The sequence below is a fragment of the Pan troglodytes genome, chromosome 12 (assembly GCF_028858775.2).
Source record: "Pan troglodytes isolate AG18354 chromosome 12, NHGRI_mPanTro3-v2.0_pri, whole genome shotgun sequence".
In the NCBI taxonomy this organism is placed as follows: Eukaryota; Metazoa; Chordata; class Mammalia; order Primates; family Hominidae; genus Pan; species Pan troglodytes.
In genome coordinates this window covers 82,324,193-82,343,320 of record NC_072410.2, presented here as the reverse complement: position 1 = coordinate 82,343,320, position 19,128 = coordinate 82,324,193, and the positions used below count along the sequence as shown (strand labels likewise).

Sequence of the window (19,128 nt, the reverse complement as noted above, 5' to 3'; positions counted from 1 at the left end):
TTGGGGTCTGCATTAGGACCCCTTTCCAGTAACACAACTGTAGGCTTTTATTGATTGAAACATAGGTGATAAACAGAACTTCAAATTTCCTTTGATTTTCTGTCATGGCCTGGATTAATCGCCACATTTTCCCTAATTATGGCCATCATCTTTTCCAGTGCAAAAGAAAAACTCTTCACCACGTCTTTCTGCAGAGTTTCCACCCAATCTTGTTTTCCATCACAGGAAAGTAAAAGGAAAGCTTGCAAGTGTCTGTAGTCATCATTCAACTACTCAACTTTACTAGACCATCATCACTTACTCCTCTAACTTTGTGCTCAGTAAACTGTCTCTCTCAGATGAAAGTCATTGCTATTAGCTACCAACACAATTGTGCCATTTGATTTTTTATTTGTGACTTACTGTTCCAGAGCTGATCCACAGTTAACGAAAATTAAAGCCACAAATTTTTCCCCTAATTAGACATTTGTGCCTTCCATAATGACACTTACATACAAATGACACTCAAATGTATAAGATGTAGGCTATATGCACAATACACATAACGAACACCACATGAAACCATTTTGGAATTTAAATTTAGATTAAATTGGTATTTAAAGTTAATCCTCATTGAATATGAAACATTAAAAAGGCAAGCTTAAAAATACCAAGCAATTTGGCATTATTCAGTACAGCATGTCAATTCACCTTATTCAAAAGCAAACCTTTTGCAAAGCAAAAATTCTCCCATTAAACCCAGGCATTAAGAAGAAATAAACTCTTAATTACTTAAGGAGGAAATGCTCTCGTTTCATGGTTAGCAGGTTATCAATGTAAACAATCCAGGGAGCTTTCTCAATGGCTCCTGTTTCAAGAGTCCCAGCCTCTATTCCCCATTCCCCATCCGCCACCCTCTTTCTACACAACAGGAGCTAATGTCTTTATGCATACCAAAAAAGACACTACTGACCACAATGGGAGAGCTTAGGTATTTGCCCACACTTTCCCTGCAGGAGTGAATTCAGTAGAACCCTATAATTCTGAAACAGTCAAGTCATGGACCATCTGACTCATTAAATATTCCAGGCAGCCTTGTCAGTAGTCTGGAAGACCTTGCAGTTATAATTTCTTCCCTCTGTCATTCCTCTATTAATACTCAGCTAACTTGAATTTCAACATGAGCTTTAGACTAGCTGAAGAACATTTATTGTGCAAGATTCATAAGGTACAGAACCTATTCATAGAAAGCATTTTGGCATCCAAAATATGTGTAACTAATAATGAATAATAATAGCATTGTCTCCGAAGGCAAGAGCACAAAAATACAGCTATGAAGGAAAAATAAACTCCTGACAGTGCCATATGTACCCTAAAGGAAATAAGTAAAAAGCTTTTTTTCTGAATATTAGTTGTCACTGTTTCATTTGATTATTTCAAAATGTAACTTTTCATTAACTTAGGTTTATCATGGATTTGCAGATACACTGGTATCTAATAGAGAATATTAACCTTAGACTATCAAGATAAAGCAAATACATGAATTTCAGCATTTTTTTTTTTTTAAGACATATGGTCTCACTATGTTGACCAGGTTGGTTTTGAGATTCTGGGCTCAAGTGATCCTCTACCTCAGCCTCCAAAGTACTGGGGATTACAGGCTTCAGCCACTGCACCCAGCCTAGCATAATTCTCTATAGCTTTTACACTTGTCCAACTTTAATGGAAGAAAGGCTTCTTTGTACACATATCTGACAACATATCTTTTTTTCTTTAGTTGTGTATGCCTATGATGGTCAAACTTTGGACTATTAACATTTTTATTCTCAGTTGCAAACACTAAGAACCATTCTACATTTCCTCTGTAATGCATCAATTTTGCTGATGCCTTCAGTAATTATGACAATACATTTTTTGCAATAGATATGGTAATTTGAAAAGAACACATTTAAATATATGGTTTTATGCAACAGCTATCAAATATGTAAAATTCAATATCCCAAGAGTTTGTGCATGTTGAGGAAAGAAATCCAAGAAATATTTAATTAAACTAATGAATCATCATTTTCTCACTGGTCTTCCATGTACTGTATTTATTAAGAGAGAGAATATGGGCTCTAAAGACCGTTGGTCTGACTTAGGGTGCCATTTCTCGCATTTTCATGATCTGAAAGCAAAAATAGAGCATTTCAGCAGTTTCAAGTTGGCACGAGGGCATTGCTTCCTAGCTTGAAATGCATAATTAACCAGAAAGCTAGTTGTTGAGCAGTTAAACAGGCTGTCCAAAAAGGCCCCCATTGCTGTTCAAATGAATGCTGAAAAGTAGGGTGCCACAGTGATTTTTTTGTTTTATAGACAAGCTACATACAAGCAATTGACAAAGACTAATTTTCCTTTCTTTTCAAAGCCCATGAAAGCTTGTGGGTAATAGCAATTATTTCTGTTTGTCAAATACTTGTATCCAGAAGTGGATTTATAATCCCATGAAAATTCTGTAATTTACTGAACCACTGAGCAGGTCCATGCTACTCCCCCTCCCCAGCCCCATAGGATGTAATTCATTTCAACAGAGGATTGGAGACAATGATGTAAATGAAGCAGTCCTCACAAGGCAGAAGGGGAAAAGTGTCAGGGGAACATACTTCTTAATTCCCATAAGAAATACCCCAATTACTGGACAGAGTGCCAAATTTCAGAACATAAATGAATCCCATTCTCATTACCGAGTGGAGAAGATGCTAGGGCAAGAATAGTGGCTTAGAGTTAGAAGGAGACATATACCTACAATTGCTAAAGCAATTTCTGCAAGAAAAATTTAAATAAATATGGGAAACATTATGGATCAAATCCAAGGAAGGTCTTAAATATATAGTGCTCAAGAAAAGTGCGTGAATGTTTCTATACCTCAAAAATGGTATTTTAAAAGAGCTTGCCTTTAAAATACAATGGATGTGTCATGATCTAACAGTTGTCCGCTTTTCCAGCACATCCGACTAACTAGAATTCTTGGGAGATCCCATGCCACAATTCACTTTCCAATTTCTAACAAAGACAATGCACTTCACATTTTTACTTTTGCATTCCAGCACTTACTTGCATGGTGGTTTATGGTTGGTTTGTGTGTGTTTCTTTTTTAGAAATGTTAGAATGGGAAAAATGAGGTAATTCTTCAACTGACTCAGTCTTTAATGATTTTAATGAGTTCCAGTGTTTATGCTTGAGCTAACAGGTGCCTCATTTTTTTCCTTGGATATTCTTTCTTCCCTTGTCCTCCTATTCTGGGCAATCCATGCAACACTCCAGCTGTAAATTATTCTGATGGTATGAATAAGCTTTGACCTGAAATCAGGTTAGTAACTAACTGAAATCTAACTTACATTTCCATAAATTTGCTGTTTTAAAAATGATTAGCATGACTTTGAAAAATCTGTTAGCTGAATCTTCAAAGACTACTATAATCTTCACAAAATCATTTTATGTAATATGTCTTCCATAACTGTATTCTATGCATACAACATCCTCTTTCTATAGCACTGAACTCCCAAATTGTTTCCACTGATGGAAAAATGCAGTTAATATTGGATTCATTTGTTGTCAGTCACCTTTATAAAATATACATATATTCAAATGCACATGGACACAGGCTCCGGGTTTTAAATTCTGCATTTTCTCAAAAATTTAAACATATATGCCAAAGATTATGCAAAATATGATCTCCCTATAGAACATTTTCTTTTTGTTAGGCAGTGTAAAAATAATAGAATATATCACTTTTCTTGGAGCTTTGTGGATTCCTAGACTTTGTAATTCTTCATGAATGCAGAGTTATTTTTCCAAGATGCTAGAAGATTCCCCAGGCCATTTTAATAGTTCTATTATTAAATATATAATAAACATGATTACTTATTTATTGTATAATGGATGTATAATAAATAAACGTCAGAAAATTTCAAAACTTCTAAATGGGTTATTGAGCTATCAAAGTCTGCAGCTTTTCACTATCAGACAAGTGAGGGTAGGAAAATGTGCCAACACACGATCTAAGGTGAAGGCTAAGGGCAGACGGTATACTAGTAAGCTAGAAGAGGGGAATATCTTCCCAGGTGGACTGATAAGATCAGTGTGGCAGAGCTGTGGGAACCCAAGGCCCTCTGTTACTCAAGGCTGTGTGTGTAGTGCTGAGAGGTCAGCCACGGAGGAAGCAACGTGGTCCTGCATTTCCATCCAAGCCTACAATCTAACCATTGTCAGCTCATCCCATTTGTTTCACGTAAAAGCAATGCTCAGAGACATCTGCAGAGGGACCTAACTTCTCAAACTTGCCACTTTGGATTGAAACCGTATATGATATGCATTCCCCCTATCTACGTCACATGCATATACATAGCACAGTAACAAGGCAATCCTCTGTGTTGTGTTCTCAATTCCTTCTCCACAATTTTTTTTACTTCATGGTGACAATGCAAAGAGTGGACTGAGGACTAGGCTTACCAGGTTCTAGGCCCAGGTCTGCCCCTTTCTAACTATGTGATCTTAGTATGTCACTCAGCAGATTTGTGTGTGGGTGTGTGTGAGAGGGAGTCTCACTCTGTCGTCCAGGCTGGAGTACAGTGGTGTGATCCCAGCTCACTGCAACCTCTGCCTCCTAGGTTCAACAGATTCTCCTGCTCAGCCTCCTGAGAATCTGGGATTACAGGTGCCCACCACCGGGCATGGCTAATTTTTGTATTTTTAGTAGAGACAGGGTTTCACCATGTTGGCCAGGCTGGTCTTGAACTCCTGACCTCCAGTGATCTGCCCACCTCGGCCTCCCACAGTGCTGGGACTACAGGCATAAGCCACCACACCTGACCCACCAGATTTCTCATGGACTGGTTCCTTGTCTGCAAAAATGAGATGATTTATTAGATGCTATCTATACTTCCTTCACTTCTTCAAACGTCAGTGGTTTCTTTTTTATTGGTAGTTTTCTGTCTTCCTGCCTTTTGCCTGTGTCCATTTTTCCATTTTCATTTTATGAATTTTTAATCCTCCACCTCAGTGAAGCCTTTCCTTCCACAATGACAGGTCCTCTGTCCTGAAAGAATATCACAGCTCTATATTGGAGCTCCCACAGCTCTTGGTGCACTGCATTTTGATTGCTGTGCTGCATAAACTGTCAATTTCTTTCCAAAAAGACATCCTCTATCTTGTTTACCCTTATGTCCCCAACTTCCTGGCACTTTGTGAATATTCAGTGAATATATTTTAAATACTTGACCTTCCTAACCTTTTCTTGGAAGGACCCTTCAGGCAAAGGAGATGGTCAAGAGGAGTTGCATTTGCTTTTCTGGCCAACTCTCTTTACAAGGAGCCAGCCTCCTGTTCAATCTCTTCTGAGGTGACTTTTCTATCCTGTGGATCTTCACTGGTGACTGTAACTACTAACCAGTTTGCATTTATTCACTCACAAATGCAGGGACACACATACAACCGTGTTAGGCATCACAGAGTATATCCCATAAGCGATAAAGTCACAAATATGTTACCCCCATAACAAGTTAATAATCTTCCAGCATGCCAGAATGTGAGTTTAGCCACAGAAACAGCCCTATATATTCTTCTACAATCTCTAGTTTCTTTTCTACCCTTTCTTCCCTATCACCCAACTCCTAATGTAGTTTTGGGCATCAAATATAGTTCAATACATTTTTATGCCAAAAGTTTCTTCGGAATTGAAGCAGATACGCCTGATCTAAACTTATACCTTCAAAAGTCTTTATGTTGTTCTCTGTGAGATACACAGGTACTCAAATAATCCTCCCAGGCTTAACTTATCAACAGTTTGATAAATTAGCTTAGACTGTGGATATCCTCACTGCAGCACACCTCTGCAGATTCACACAAACAAAGGCCAATTTGGAAGCACTAAGTGAAGAGATTCTCTCCTGTTTCATTTTCTCCATTCTCCTCCTAAAACCACAGGAAATTTTGGCACTTTGGACATTCCTTTTACACAAGGGACACAGTAAAACATAATTCAACTGCTTGAATCTGGGTGAAGGGAGACAGCAATTAGGACAGCTTTGGAAAAATAAGAGAGTAACAAGTAGGTGGCCCAACTGTGGGAACTGAAACTACAATAACAGCTTCTAATGAACAAGTTTCTACACAGAGAAGCATGCCTTCACACACACAACAGTGGTAAAACAGCACGAAAGACCTGTATTTTGAAGGGGCACCAGTTAGATGTTTAAAACTCACGAGTATGGTCAAGATTTAGTCATACAAATTTATTATCCCTTGCACTTGACTAATTCTGTTATGCTGAAAGATAGAGCATTTGAGCACATTTCAACTTAAGTACTGAATCCAAAGACACTGAAATAGAAAAAAATTATAGCCATAAGAACCATAGAAAAATGGAACAAAAGAAAGATAAGAGAAAAAAACAAAATTTTCTTGGTAACTGTAACTACATAGGAATGAAAAAAGTTGTAATTATATAGCGTTTTAAATAATAGTCAATGATTATATGTAAATATTGTTTTTGACATTACAAATATACCAATTCAAGACAGACCTGTAAAATGCTGCTTTTTCTGTAGTCATTTGTATTTTGAGACAATGAGACAAGAATACAAGGTCCTTTTCTCAGAACAAATTTCCCTGCAATAGTCACATCGGTACAGCTTCTGGTATTCATGTAAAAGAACCTGTTAGTTGACTACAATACCCCTGTAAGTTCCCAGTCATATTTTGTTACCAGGGTATATTCTAATTTTTTTCCTACGGGAAAAAACAAATCTGTAGATTCAGGCTTCAGGAATATAGTTGGAGTAAAGAGAAAAATCAGGATTTCTGCCCTGCATTATGGCCAAAAGATAATGGATTCTTAGGCTCTTTGTCAAAAACTTCCTACTTTAGAATTGTCCAGAGCAAGCTTCTGGACAGAAATAAATTTGAACCCCCAAAGATTCTTAAATTCACAAATAATCAGAAACATTCACACCTAACACCACATCAGAGCTTCCATTTATCAAGAGCAGGTATGCAGTCATTCCTTGAGAATACTCTAATTCTTACAGCCCAAACTGCATCTACTGTATAGCTTGCTGAATAGAAAAAGTGTTGGAGGTGGTGGCATATAATGAGGCTGGAGAGTGGAAAGGAATAAGAGCAATAGCATGCTCAAGGTTTTCGAGATGATTACCGTAGAAATCATCTTGCTCAAAATATAGTGGGATTTATGCATTCCAGTGCCACATCATCCACCATGATCCATCTAAAACACAGAAATGGCAGTGAGAATGTAGTCATTTATGTGTGGTCCCCTTGATCCTGCTTTGCCTTCAATTTCACTACTGTCTGCCAACCAACCAATTAATCTGAAAACTTATTAGTGGTGCTATTGCATATCTGGCATCCCTGCCCCAACAAAATTGGAGTTCTGTGAGCTAGTTTAAAATAACCTAGTGAATAGGAGCAACCATGGACTAAGAGTGGGAAGGGAAAAAAAGGGGGAGGGGAGAAGGAATACAGGGAAAAAAAGGGGCAACTTCTGGAAGGAAATACTAAAGAAAACCTATAAAATAAAAACTTTATGTTTCAACTTTTTAATAAATCATGGGGCAAGGGATAGAACACATGACTCTTTGAAGTTTTAGACAATAAATCTTGGAAATGGGTTGTTTGATTATTATAGTACCCCTCTGAGGACAATGAAAGGATGTAATGAAAAAAATCAGGCCATCAGAACAATAAATTATCCTGACTTACCAGAAATACCAGCAAAATCTTTCAGTATGAACTGTTACTGGCTAAATTAGGAGGAAAATAACATCCAGGGCTAGGGATCACATTGAAAATAATTTCATTTGATTTTCATTAAAAGCTTTCCAGATAGTGATTGGTAAAAGAAGCCCATATATTCTATCTATAGTTTAATGTATATGAGTACTACAGGAAAGAAGAAAACTTTAGAGATAATCTATTTGCAAATATTTCCGGGGAAAGACAAAATTGTAAGATTTTCCTATGATGAAAATATAGTAAATTATTTTTAAAATGTATTCATTTATTTTTTAAAAATTAGAAAAAATGTTTTACATGTATAACATGATATTTTGAAGTATATGTACACTATAGTTAAATCCAGCTAATTAACGTATGCATTACCTCACAGTTATCATTTTTTGTGGTGACATGCTATTTAAACATACCTTCCCACTCTGTGAGCTCACCTATAAGTTCTCTTCAAAATCTGATAACACATTGCATGTCATTTTCTTATTAAAAAAGCATTTTCACATACCTTATCTTGTGATACTTACCATAGCACTTTGAGAATTATTTTCGCCGTTTATCAGAGAAGAAAACTAAGTTCAAGAATATATAACTAAATTAGCCATGCACATAATACCAGCAAATGGGATTCAAAATGGGATTTTTTGACCCCAAGAATGTGCCCTTTCTATAGTACTGCAATACAGCTGCAGGCTTGATAAATGATTTTGAAAAATAATTAAGTTTTTTTAGATTGGATTTGATTTTGGGGCCAGCCTAAAGTTGTATGGCACTAAGACTTTCATATGAAATAAACGATTAGGTAAGATAATGCCATTAGGAACTTTGAAAAACAGGTATTATCTATGGCTCTGAAGATAATTTCAAAGAGCATTTTAAGAAGAGTTTTGAACAATAATAGTTACTATTCAAATCTAGGCACATTTCAAAGGTAACTGATTTAAAGTTAATAATAGCTAGCATAACACTTTGCACACAGCATACACTCAGCAAATATTAGCAAAAAACCTTAAAGTACTTCCATATATAAGCACTGGTAAGGTTTTCTAACAACCAGTCTCATCAGAAAATTACACATGCCCATTAGGAATGTAAATTCAGGCAGACTCTCTTAAAATAGCTTTGTGAAAGTTATTATAAGCCTTACCGTGTCTATACATTTTGGTCTATTTATTCCAATTTGAGAATTTAGCCTAAAGAACTAATCTAAAATGTGAGCCATGATTTTTTTGCTTTCTCAAAAATGTTTACTATATTATTTATGTATAAACGTTTGTCTGTAAAAAAAACCTGAAAAAACAAAAACAATGTCAAAACAAAAACAAACAATAGGGGCCTCATTAAATAAATTGTATTCATTTAATGAAATAATACTTAGATATTAAGACTTTAAAGAATTTTATTCATATAATGAAAACTTCTAACGCAAACCTTCACAAAAAAGCAAGAGTAAAACAAAGATTATACCTGTACACACTAAAATGTAAAAAGTAGCCATCTCTGGTTTGTGAAATTACAATTTTCTCCTTGTCTTTTAAAAATTTCTTATATTGGGTATCCTATTTTTATACAGACATCTAAGTTATTTTATAATCAATAACTCAACAGTCAAAATTGAATTTTTAGTATGTGTCAGGCATAGTTCTAACCTTTTTGTACATACTATATAATTTACTTTTCATAAATACCATTGATATAGAAAAATTTATCTTGTTTTTATACATGGAAACAGGCAGGGAGATATTAAGTAACTAGCCCAATATTACTTTCCAAATAAATATTTGACCTGGGTCTTGAACCAAATGGTCTGATTCCAGAACTCATGTTCTTCATGGCGTTGCTATACTGTTCATATTACACAGGCTGCTTAGTGATATGTCAGAATATATTAATGTCAAGGAGAAAGTGATCTCATGCAACTGCGACCATGTCTATAAAATGTTATAACCTTTTTGGTGAGATGGACTGATGGTGTATTAAGTGTACTTAGCTTACCTCACATATAACTAGTTTTCATGAATGTGTTACTTCTCCTTCCTGAGAATACAAAAGCTGTTTTACATAGAGGGATATTACATCTATTTTGTAATCATATATTTACAACCATTTATGGTATATTAGGCACTGGATTAAAAGCTGGAAATAACTAGCAAGTTATAGCATTCATTGCCATAAATTTAACACTACCTTGGAGTGGGCATACGGTTTTAACTGAAACAGATTCTTGACCATGGGAATGGAGGCACTACCTTAAGAGCAAAGAGATTCAGATTGCTTCCTTGCTAGAACATGCTTCTTAGGCACTACTGACTGTATAGATCAAAGACAGCACAGGTAATGTTATTGACTTCAGAAATTCCTGCTAAATTCACTGACTAATATTATGCCCACAAAACCACAGCTGCTAAAATTGCAAAGGCATGAGTCAGTCATGATAATAATTTAGAGTATTATCATGATAAGCTCAACTAGGAAGACACCAACCTCATTTTACTATGGATGAAAACTATTGATGGATATTTTTGGTATTATTGATTCCATCTAAATGTCCTCTGAAATGCTGGAGTATAATCTAGGTATTTTTTCCGGTTATCATTGCTGATTTTTTTTTTTTATCATACTTTAAGTCTTAGGGTATATGTGCACAATGTGCCGGTTTGTTACATATGTATACATGTGCCATGTTGGTGTGCTGCACCCATTAACTTGTCATTTAGCATTAGGTATATCACCTAATGCTATCCCTTCTCCCTCTCACCTCACACCAGTTAGAATGCCGATCATTAAAAAGTCAGGAAACAACAGGTGCTGGAGAGGATGTGGAGAAATAGGAACATTTTTACACTGTTGGTGGGACTGTAAACTAGTTCAACCATTGTGGAAGTCGGTGTGGCGATTCCTCAGGGATCTAGAACTAGAAATACCATTTGGCCCAGCCATCCCATTACTGGGTATATACCCAAAGGTTTATAAATCATGCTGCTATAAAGACACATGCACACATATGTTTATTGCAGCACTATTCACAATAGCAAAGACTTGGAACTAACCCAAATGTCCAACAATGATAGACTGGATTAAAAAAATGTGGCACATATACACCATGGAATACTACGCAGCCATAAAAAATGATGAGTTCATGTCCTTTGTAGGGACATGGATGAAGCTGGAAACCATTGCTGATTTTTAAAATGATCCGTTTAAGAATCTTTATAAGCAGAGCCCTTTTTTCTTAATAAAGGAGGAATTCAGAAGTTAATAACATTGGTCTGCTTTACATCCTATATTTGTTTTCCCTCCAAATTATATGAAAGTCTTATTTCAAATGCAAGTGAAAACATTCATGTCCTGTAGCTTGAGACCTTACTACATATAATATCACTGCACAGCATGATACAAATTAATGTCTTTAATAGGGAGCTCAAAGGCATACGGAAGTATAAGACATGCCAAGAAATTTCATTTAAATTTCCTTTGTTCATAAGGCAAATTTTTATATTTACTAATCCTTGGATAAATATAACATAAATACATAGAAAAAGAAGCATTATGTTCTCTTAAACTATGGGTTGACCCATTGCAAGCACATGATGATGTGTCTCACTAGGTGTGCATGTACTAAAACAGACTGATTTGCCAACCAACAGTTAAGAAAATTAATTTGTTGAGCATCATATTTTATACTAATTAAAAAAGAAAATTTGTAAGAATTATGTAAGAGAATAACCTAACATTTAATGACACCATAATGGCATGAACAATTTAGAAACAGAAAGTCAATACCTTGGTTTCTCTAATATAAATGTATTGCTCATGCTCTTCAAGCATTTTATGAAATGAAACATGAATCAAAGTCATTACAGAGCTAATGAGTGAAATTGTATTATTTGCTGTCTCTTATTTTCAGTGTTGATTTTGTTGGAAAACAGTATCTTAAGACCAAAACTCTGGGAACTGTTGAGATTCTGGCCACAAAGACAGCTAGACCGTGGGGAAGCAAACATCTGTACACATCTGCAGCCATATATGAGGTCCCTCATGAGACTGAGCAACAAGGTGTGTTTTAATGTGACAGTGTGTCTGATGTGTCCCTAGCACATTGGGACCAGTACACAGTGTTATTTGTACATCTGCTGAGCAACATTGAGTGTGCGGGTAACTAAAGCCTTCAGTAATTATTTTACTTAATGTTTTCAAGCTTAATTCTGATCTTGTACTTGCATGATTTATTATTCCTTGTGCTAAATTCTTCAATGTTCTTGCCTTGATTGATCTTTCGTTATCTATCACTTATCTAAAATATTAAATTCTTTAATTAAGTCATGTTTAAATGAGGACTTGTTTTAGTCTCTTGGAGGTTTATTCGTTGCTTAGGTACTTTTTCAATAACTCTTCTCTTGTTTAAAATCAATAAATATGATTAATTTGCCATACATTTATGATAGGTCAATATATTTATTATGGAAACATATAGCTAACTTGATTTGAATTAAATTGGTTTATGCCTAAAGATCAATATTGTTCTACTCCTACAAAATCACCTTGAAAAAAATACTATTGGTTAAATAAAGAAGACAATGATGCATATTTATAAGACAATAGGTATCAACCAGAGAAAACTCTTTGCAGTTGGCAATATTGGGAAAGAAGGCCACAGACAGATTTATGTCATCTAGATATCAAAGAGAATGAAATACATGGCTCAGAAATTTGTTGTAAAAGGGAATGAACGCATATTTAAGGACAGGACTCTGAGGACTATTCATGGAATGCATGAAGAAGACTGATAAGGATAGCCTATAAGGCACAGTATAGTAGTATAGTAGAAGTGCACCAACTATTTCTCCAGACTTGAACAACCAAGTCTAAGAGTAAGATAAGGTAAGACAAGGTCAGGAAGTCTCAGGGCTGGAGAGGTGGTGATGTTGCTGAATAATTGCTTTTTAAAGCTGGAGGGGACTTCAGAGAGTCTCTCATTAAAAAAGAAAAATTAAAGACATAATTGGTAACGGTTTTGACTGCTGCAGAGGCAATACTTTGCTCACAATCCTACAGATCTACTTCACCTGTAACTACAATTTTCCTGAAGACATAGAAGAAAAATCAACTGTTCTAATCCATATGGAAAAAAAAAAAAAGAAAACTGCCAATGTGGTTTGACTAGCAAACCACTGGAGTTGTGGCTTAAGCATAATGGATTACTTCTTCCATTGCCACTAATCTAATTACTTTCCCCTATCTGTCTCCATTCCAGCAGGCATGTTTACTAGCCAAGCTGTATTACAAAAAAGGATAGGATGTGGGTAGGTAAAGCAAACAAACGGAAACATCAAATGCTAAGTCTTTCATTTCAAAGGACTATTGCTCTCTTATTCCACTTGTCTCCAAAGAAAAGCAATCTCAACCAGGTGTGGCCTGTTATCCCAGCACTTTGGGAGGCCGAGGTGGGTGGGTCACCTGAGGTCAGAGTTCGAGACCAGGGGTGGGTCACACCTGAGGTCCGGAGTTCAAGACCAGGGTGGCCAACATGGTGAAACCCCATCTCTACTAAAAGTACACACACACACACACACACACACACACACACACACACACACACACAAACACACACAAATTAGCTGGGCGTGGTGGCAGGTGTCTATAATCCCAGCTACTTAGGAGGCTGAGGCAGGAGAATTGCTTGAACCCGGGAGGTGGAGCTGAGATCACGCCACTGCACTTAAGTCTGGGTGACAGATTGAGCGAGGCTCTGTTTTTAAAAAAAAAAAAAAAAAAAAAAAGCAACCTCTCCACTTTTCTGAGACAGCAAGCACAGAGATGTTCAAATTAGGTTGACTATGCCATACTTCTTAATTATGTATCTGCATAATTATTAATAGTGCCCTCTTTTACTCACAAAAGTGCTCTGATTTGGACAATAAGTTATATTGTTATCCTAAATACATTGTGACAGGAAGGTCAACTTATATAAGACACTAAAACAAATTTGACAAAATTCATTTTAGTAGATCATCCATTTAACATATATAATTCTACAAGTTCATAACTTAGCAAGACTCACTAAGAAACAAAGATTTAAGCTATTTTTATATATTTGTTGTCTTTCAAAATGTTTCTTTTTGGCAAATAACTTTACTTTAAAAAGTAAGGCATAGACTAATTTAGAAAACAAAAAAATATCATTTCCTCACACTTTACTCTAAATCTTATTCAGTGTTATGTCATTTTTTAAAAAAATTTTTGCTTTCTCTTAGGACAGCAAACGTTTTTGAGATGGAAGAAAACCCATAGATTATTTACTTCAATGCCTTAATTTTACTATCAAGAACACTGAAGTTCAGAGAAATGAAATGACTCGCCCAAAGCTGCTGGTCTGGTCTAGGTAGCCACCAACTAACCAGACCAGTAGCCTAATGAGACAAGTTGGTTCTGGAACTCCTGACTCCTAAATACTTGTTTCCTTCTGCATTCCATTCTGTCTCCTGGATTATATTCTCTATTTTATTAGGTTGGTGCAAAAGTAATTGCTGGTTTTAATTTAAAAGTAGTAACAAAACCAGCAACTACTTTTGCACCAACCTAATAGAAGCCTCCTATCAGGAAGAACTTCGTCAAAACCTAGCTTTGCCCTAAGCATCACATTTTCCCACTGGAAAAGGGTAGATAAAAAAGCAAAGGACCAAAAATAAAAATGATAATTTACCAACCTCTCTCTCAGGAGGCAAAGTACAGAGGTCTCTGCAAATGAGCATTTTAAAATGTCTTAGGTTATTGATATTTGATTGCTTTTTGAAGATTATGCAGAGTTCTCCTATCTCTCAGTCTTGTGATTGTCTTCAGTATGACCAATTGTTATTTTTATTTATTTTTTTATGTAACTTTTCTTTTAGGTTTGGGGTACATATGCAGGTTTGTTATATAGGTAAACTGCATGTCATGGGGGTTTGGTGTACAGATTATTTTGTCACCCAGGTAATATGCATAGTACCAAATAGATATTTTTTTCTGATCCTCTCCCTAATATCAAAGAAGAGCAACAACTTTGGGAAGGTTGGCCCAGGAGACATCACTGGGAATTGTAAACCAAACAAGAAAAACTTAATCAAGACATGTTTCTTAATATTCAATTTATTACAACATTTTATTGGCTCTCAAAGCAAGTGTTAGGATTAGTTTTGCTGAAGAATTTGACATTTTTGTTTGTTTCTTTTGTTTTGTTTTTGTTTTTCTGAGACAAGGTCTCGCTCTGTCACCCAGGCTGGAGTGCAGTGGTGTGATCACAGCTCACTGCAACCTAGACCTCTCCGGCTCAAGTGATCTTCCCACCTCAGCCTCCTTAGTAGCTGAGACCACAGGCTTAAGCCACAGAGATAAAACCCAGGCTAGTATGGCCCCAAAGCATGGGCCTTTAGTCTTTATGTTACCAGCAGAAATGGCCTTTGGATGGCACAGTGTCCACAATGAACATCTACCATTCACTTTTATTCCGTGTTCATGTTTAGGAAGCAATATGTTTAAAATGAAGATAGCTGGAGTCAGGCACACTGATAGCTTGGATGGATACACACACACACACACACACACACACACACACACACACAAGGTAAACGCACAGAGTCATAAAACAGTAAGCTGGAAAACTTTAGGGTCAAAGACCCAGATCTACTTCAAAATGTTTCAAGTGCTTCATATATAAGAATTGATCATAAAATTAATAACCAAATAATCAAAACCAGGTCGATTTAAAAGAATATAGTTTACAATAGCTATAGAAGTCATGAAATATTGAGAAAGATGTTCCTTCCCTAAAATAATTCAAACCTATAGAGGACACTTAAATTATCCAAACAAATAACAACCGCAGGATAGTTTAGCTCTAGATATTCTCAGATAAATATCTGGACTTAATATTCTTTACATTATTTTATTTGTTTTATGTTTACTTCTACACTTATATATTCATATTTACTGTTTATTACATTACATTATATTAATATTATTCCATTTTACTAGACCATGTGTAGGTCAGATAAATTACTTCCTAGAATATATCAGCTTATAGCATCCCAGAAACAACCCACAAAGGGTTCTTCTTTGCATAATAAAACAGCTCAGAAAGACTCCCATATCTGATCTTTTGTCTTTTCTCAGTAATCCGTCTGGCCTACTTCAACAACATGTCAGGATATTCTGAGGTACTAGGCCACCTGAGCCTAAGACCCCAAGAGCACTGAACCTCAGCTCATCAGATTCCTGGCTAAGTAGTTTCAATGTCTGTAGTAGCCTCATTTGCTCATGCTTAATAAACTCATACCATTTAGAGAAAGGACTCAGGTGTGAGTAACACATGCTTCCCCTAGTAATGCACAGGATTAAGAAGCAAAGTAGAAGACAAAACTCTCTCCCTACTTGACATTTTTCTGAGTTCATTATTGCCATGAAAAATGAATCAGATTTGAGTTGTTCCTAATCTCTGCTCTTCTGGTCTCCATCAGAGAGGGCAGCCAAACTGTGACCGGAGCCATCTGGGATGGGGACAGGAGAGGAGAGAGAGCCCTGTAGTTTTCTTCTGGGGAAAAGCAGGCACAGGGGGTGGGTTGCTCCTAGAGTGGACAGCAACACTGACAGCTCATCATCATTTATTCTCAGCCTAGACACCAGTGGCAAGAGCCCCATCAGGTGGCACTGAGAGAAGGAGGCCAAAGAAGGCACAGAGAAGCTTTAGGGGTGACTAAACATACACACTGTTGTAGGACTGAACATTCTTACATCCATCTCCTCTAGTAAAGCTTGAGGTTTTCTATGGCAGAGGCTATGTCTTAGGTACCACTGTTGTCACAGCATCTTGCAAGGGGCTTGGCACGGGATTGATGCTCATAGAATATTTGCTGGAAGCAGGAATCAACGAATAGGGCCCAGCCCTTCTGGATTCCACAGGCTACTTCTGGCTTCTCAAACACACTCAGGCACATACACTTGATTTCAAGGACAAAGTTGCTGTCTATTTTTAATAAAGAAGCAGCTTGAGTGAATCCCATTTCTATTTCCTTACTCTCATACTGTCTTCTGTTTGCGTGAGCAAGAGTATGGACTAATTCCAGGCTTCAGTTCATTTTAGTCACAGCAGAAATCTAATCAGGGCTGTATATTCTGTCTCTGTCCCTCTGTCTGTCTCCTTTCTCTTCCCCTCCTTCTTTCTCTGCCTACCTCTCCTTCTTACTCACCCTGCCTCCACCTCCTTCTCTGCCTCCCTCCATCTTTGCCCCTGTCTCTTTTTCTCTCTCTCTCAGGTGATATACAAATCCCAGGAACACAGATATACACACTGAACTGAATAGCTCATTTTTCAAAACTGTGTCAAGATTGTAATGGTTAGTGTGCAAGAAGGAAACTTGTCCTCGTAACATTAGGATTTTTCTTTTTCTTTAATTGCGCCCTAAGAATTAAACCCTATGCAAATAGGACTTAATTTTGCGTTCCCACTTTTTCCTTAATAATTGTGTGTATATGTGTGTGTGTGTAAGACAAATGTTCTTTGTTGAAAGCTAACAGTTGCAGGCTTCTTTTAAAGGTTATAATTATATTTATAAACACATTGCTATCAGGTTTACACCAAATAGACCAATAATTTGCCGGCAAAAGGTAAAAAATTTAATAAAACCACCCTGTTCAAAAACAAACTTGTTATAGAAACACCTGAACATTGGTTTTGTATAAAGTATATGCAAGATGTAACTGGACATTCATGTGATTTTAGGTAGAATTTTTTGTTTGTTCTTGTCCTCCAGAGAGGATTCAGAAATAAGAATGACTTGGAATTGGGCATTTAAAAAATATATCTAAAAATTCTATGCGCTGCGGAGGTTGGAATTCTAAGTTTTTTATAAGATGAACTGCCATGCAGGTCACTTATTCTAGGAAAGTCTCCTAATAAATAATTCTTACTGTTAACCACCTCCAGGGTCACAGAATATAATGTTTTAACCTCTTTTTAGTGCTGACACAAGGTAACAGCATCCCCTGATACTAATTCTTTGTTGTCATTAATTTGGATTGTCTGGTAACACATTAAAAAAAAAAAAAAAGACCAAGAAACTGCTATTTCAAGTACGAAGAAAAGCTGCATTCATTATTCAGCCATATAAGGAAGTTAAATGCTACAGCGCCAAAGCAGGCAATGACAGAAAACTAGGAATAAAGAAGTTTCTTTTTAAAAACTAGGAACATAGGGAAATAAATATTGTGTGAGAGAAAACAAGCCAAAACCAACAATAACTAGGTAGGTCAGCTACACGGAGGGACTAAAACATTAAGCATTCCCTTGCCTCTCAAACTCAGCTATTCATGGTCTTCTAGGTTAATGGAGAGTGGGGCACGGTGTGCAATGCTGTTAATACATGTTCTAGAATCCCAGAAAAGATAAATGACTGCTCTAGTTTCTCATCTTCTGAGCAGCTTGAGCATGTGTTGAGGTTAGTGTCACTGCACCACAGCCTGATACATATTCCTCCTTGTGTATGAAAGCCATTCAAAGGAAGAAACAGCCCTGAATAAGACTCTATGGGAATTACAGTCAAGCAGTGCTGCTGAATTCTGGATCCACCCTTTATTAGCTGTGTGACCCAGAGAAATTTAAATCTCTAAGCTTCAATTTCTTCATCTGTAAAATGAGTCTAATAAGAGTAGCTACTTGATATAGTTGCAAAGATTAAGTCATACGGATACTTTAAGAATAGCATGAAGCTTGTTTAATAAATCTTAGTGCCATCACCATCATCACCACCACTACCACCACCAACACCAAAAATAATCACCACTACCGCCATCATCTCCAACACCATCACCACCAACACCATCAGCATCACCATCACTACCACCACCAACATATCCAGAACCACCACCATTCCAACCACAACCATCACTACCACCATTACCACTATATCCAAAATCACCATCACCAACAGCACCATGACCATCTTCCTCATTTTACAGGTGAGAAAGCTGACTCAGAACCTCAGTAACTGGCTGAAAGGCACAAAGCTGGTAGGGGACAGAGAGCTCAAATTTTCAAGTTTAGCGATCCTCCTAAGCCCATCTTTATCTCAGGAAATTTGTCATGGAAAAATGGTGTGGCCTTGGTTTCAAGGGTCACCACAAGGCTTCAGAATACCTAGGACCCCAGATATCTCATATGTAAGCATAGAAAAGCAAAAATAAAATCAAAAAACTATATCTGGAAAATATCTTAGGGTATTTTATTAATATGTGAATTGCTAAGTATACTGCAACACCCGGTTGCCCTGTTATCATGAGCACCAGCCTGAAAGGTGAGGGACTCAGGTTCTGCTTTTCATTCTTACCTTC

The 19,128-nt window shown here is 36.6% G+C and overlaps 1 protein-coding gene and 1 pseudogene across 22 annotated transcripts in view; both read right to left on the bottom strand.

Annotated features, from left to right (window-relative positions):
* SLC8A1 (solute carrier family 8 member A1) overlaps window positions 1-19,128 on the bottom strand; it is a 414,873-nt gene that overhangs the window by 305,124 nt on the left and 90,621 nt on the right. The window lies entirely within an intron of this gene.
* The window catches only part of LOC129143111 (peptidyl-prolyl cis-trans isomerase NIMA-interacting 4-like), a 69,449-nt pseudogene extending 50,321 nt beyond the window's left edge, over window positions 1-19,128 (bottom strand).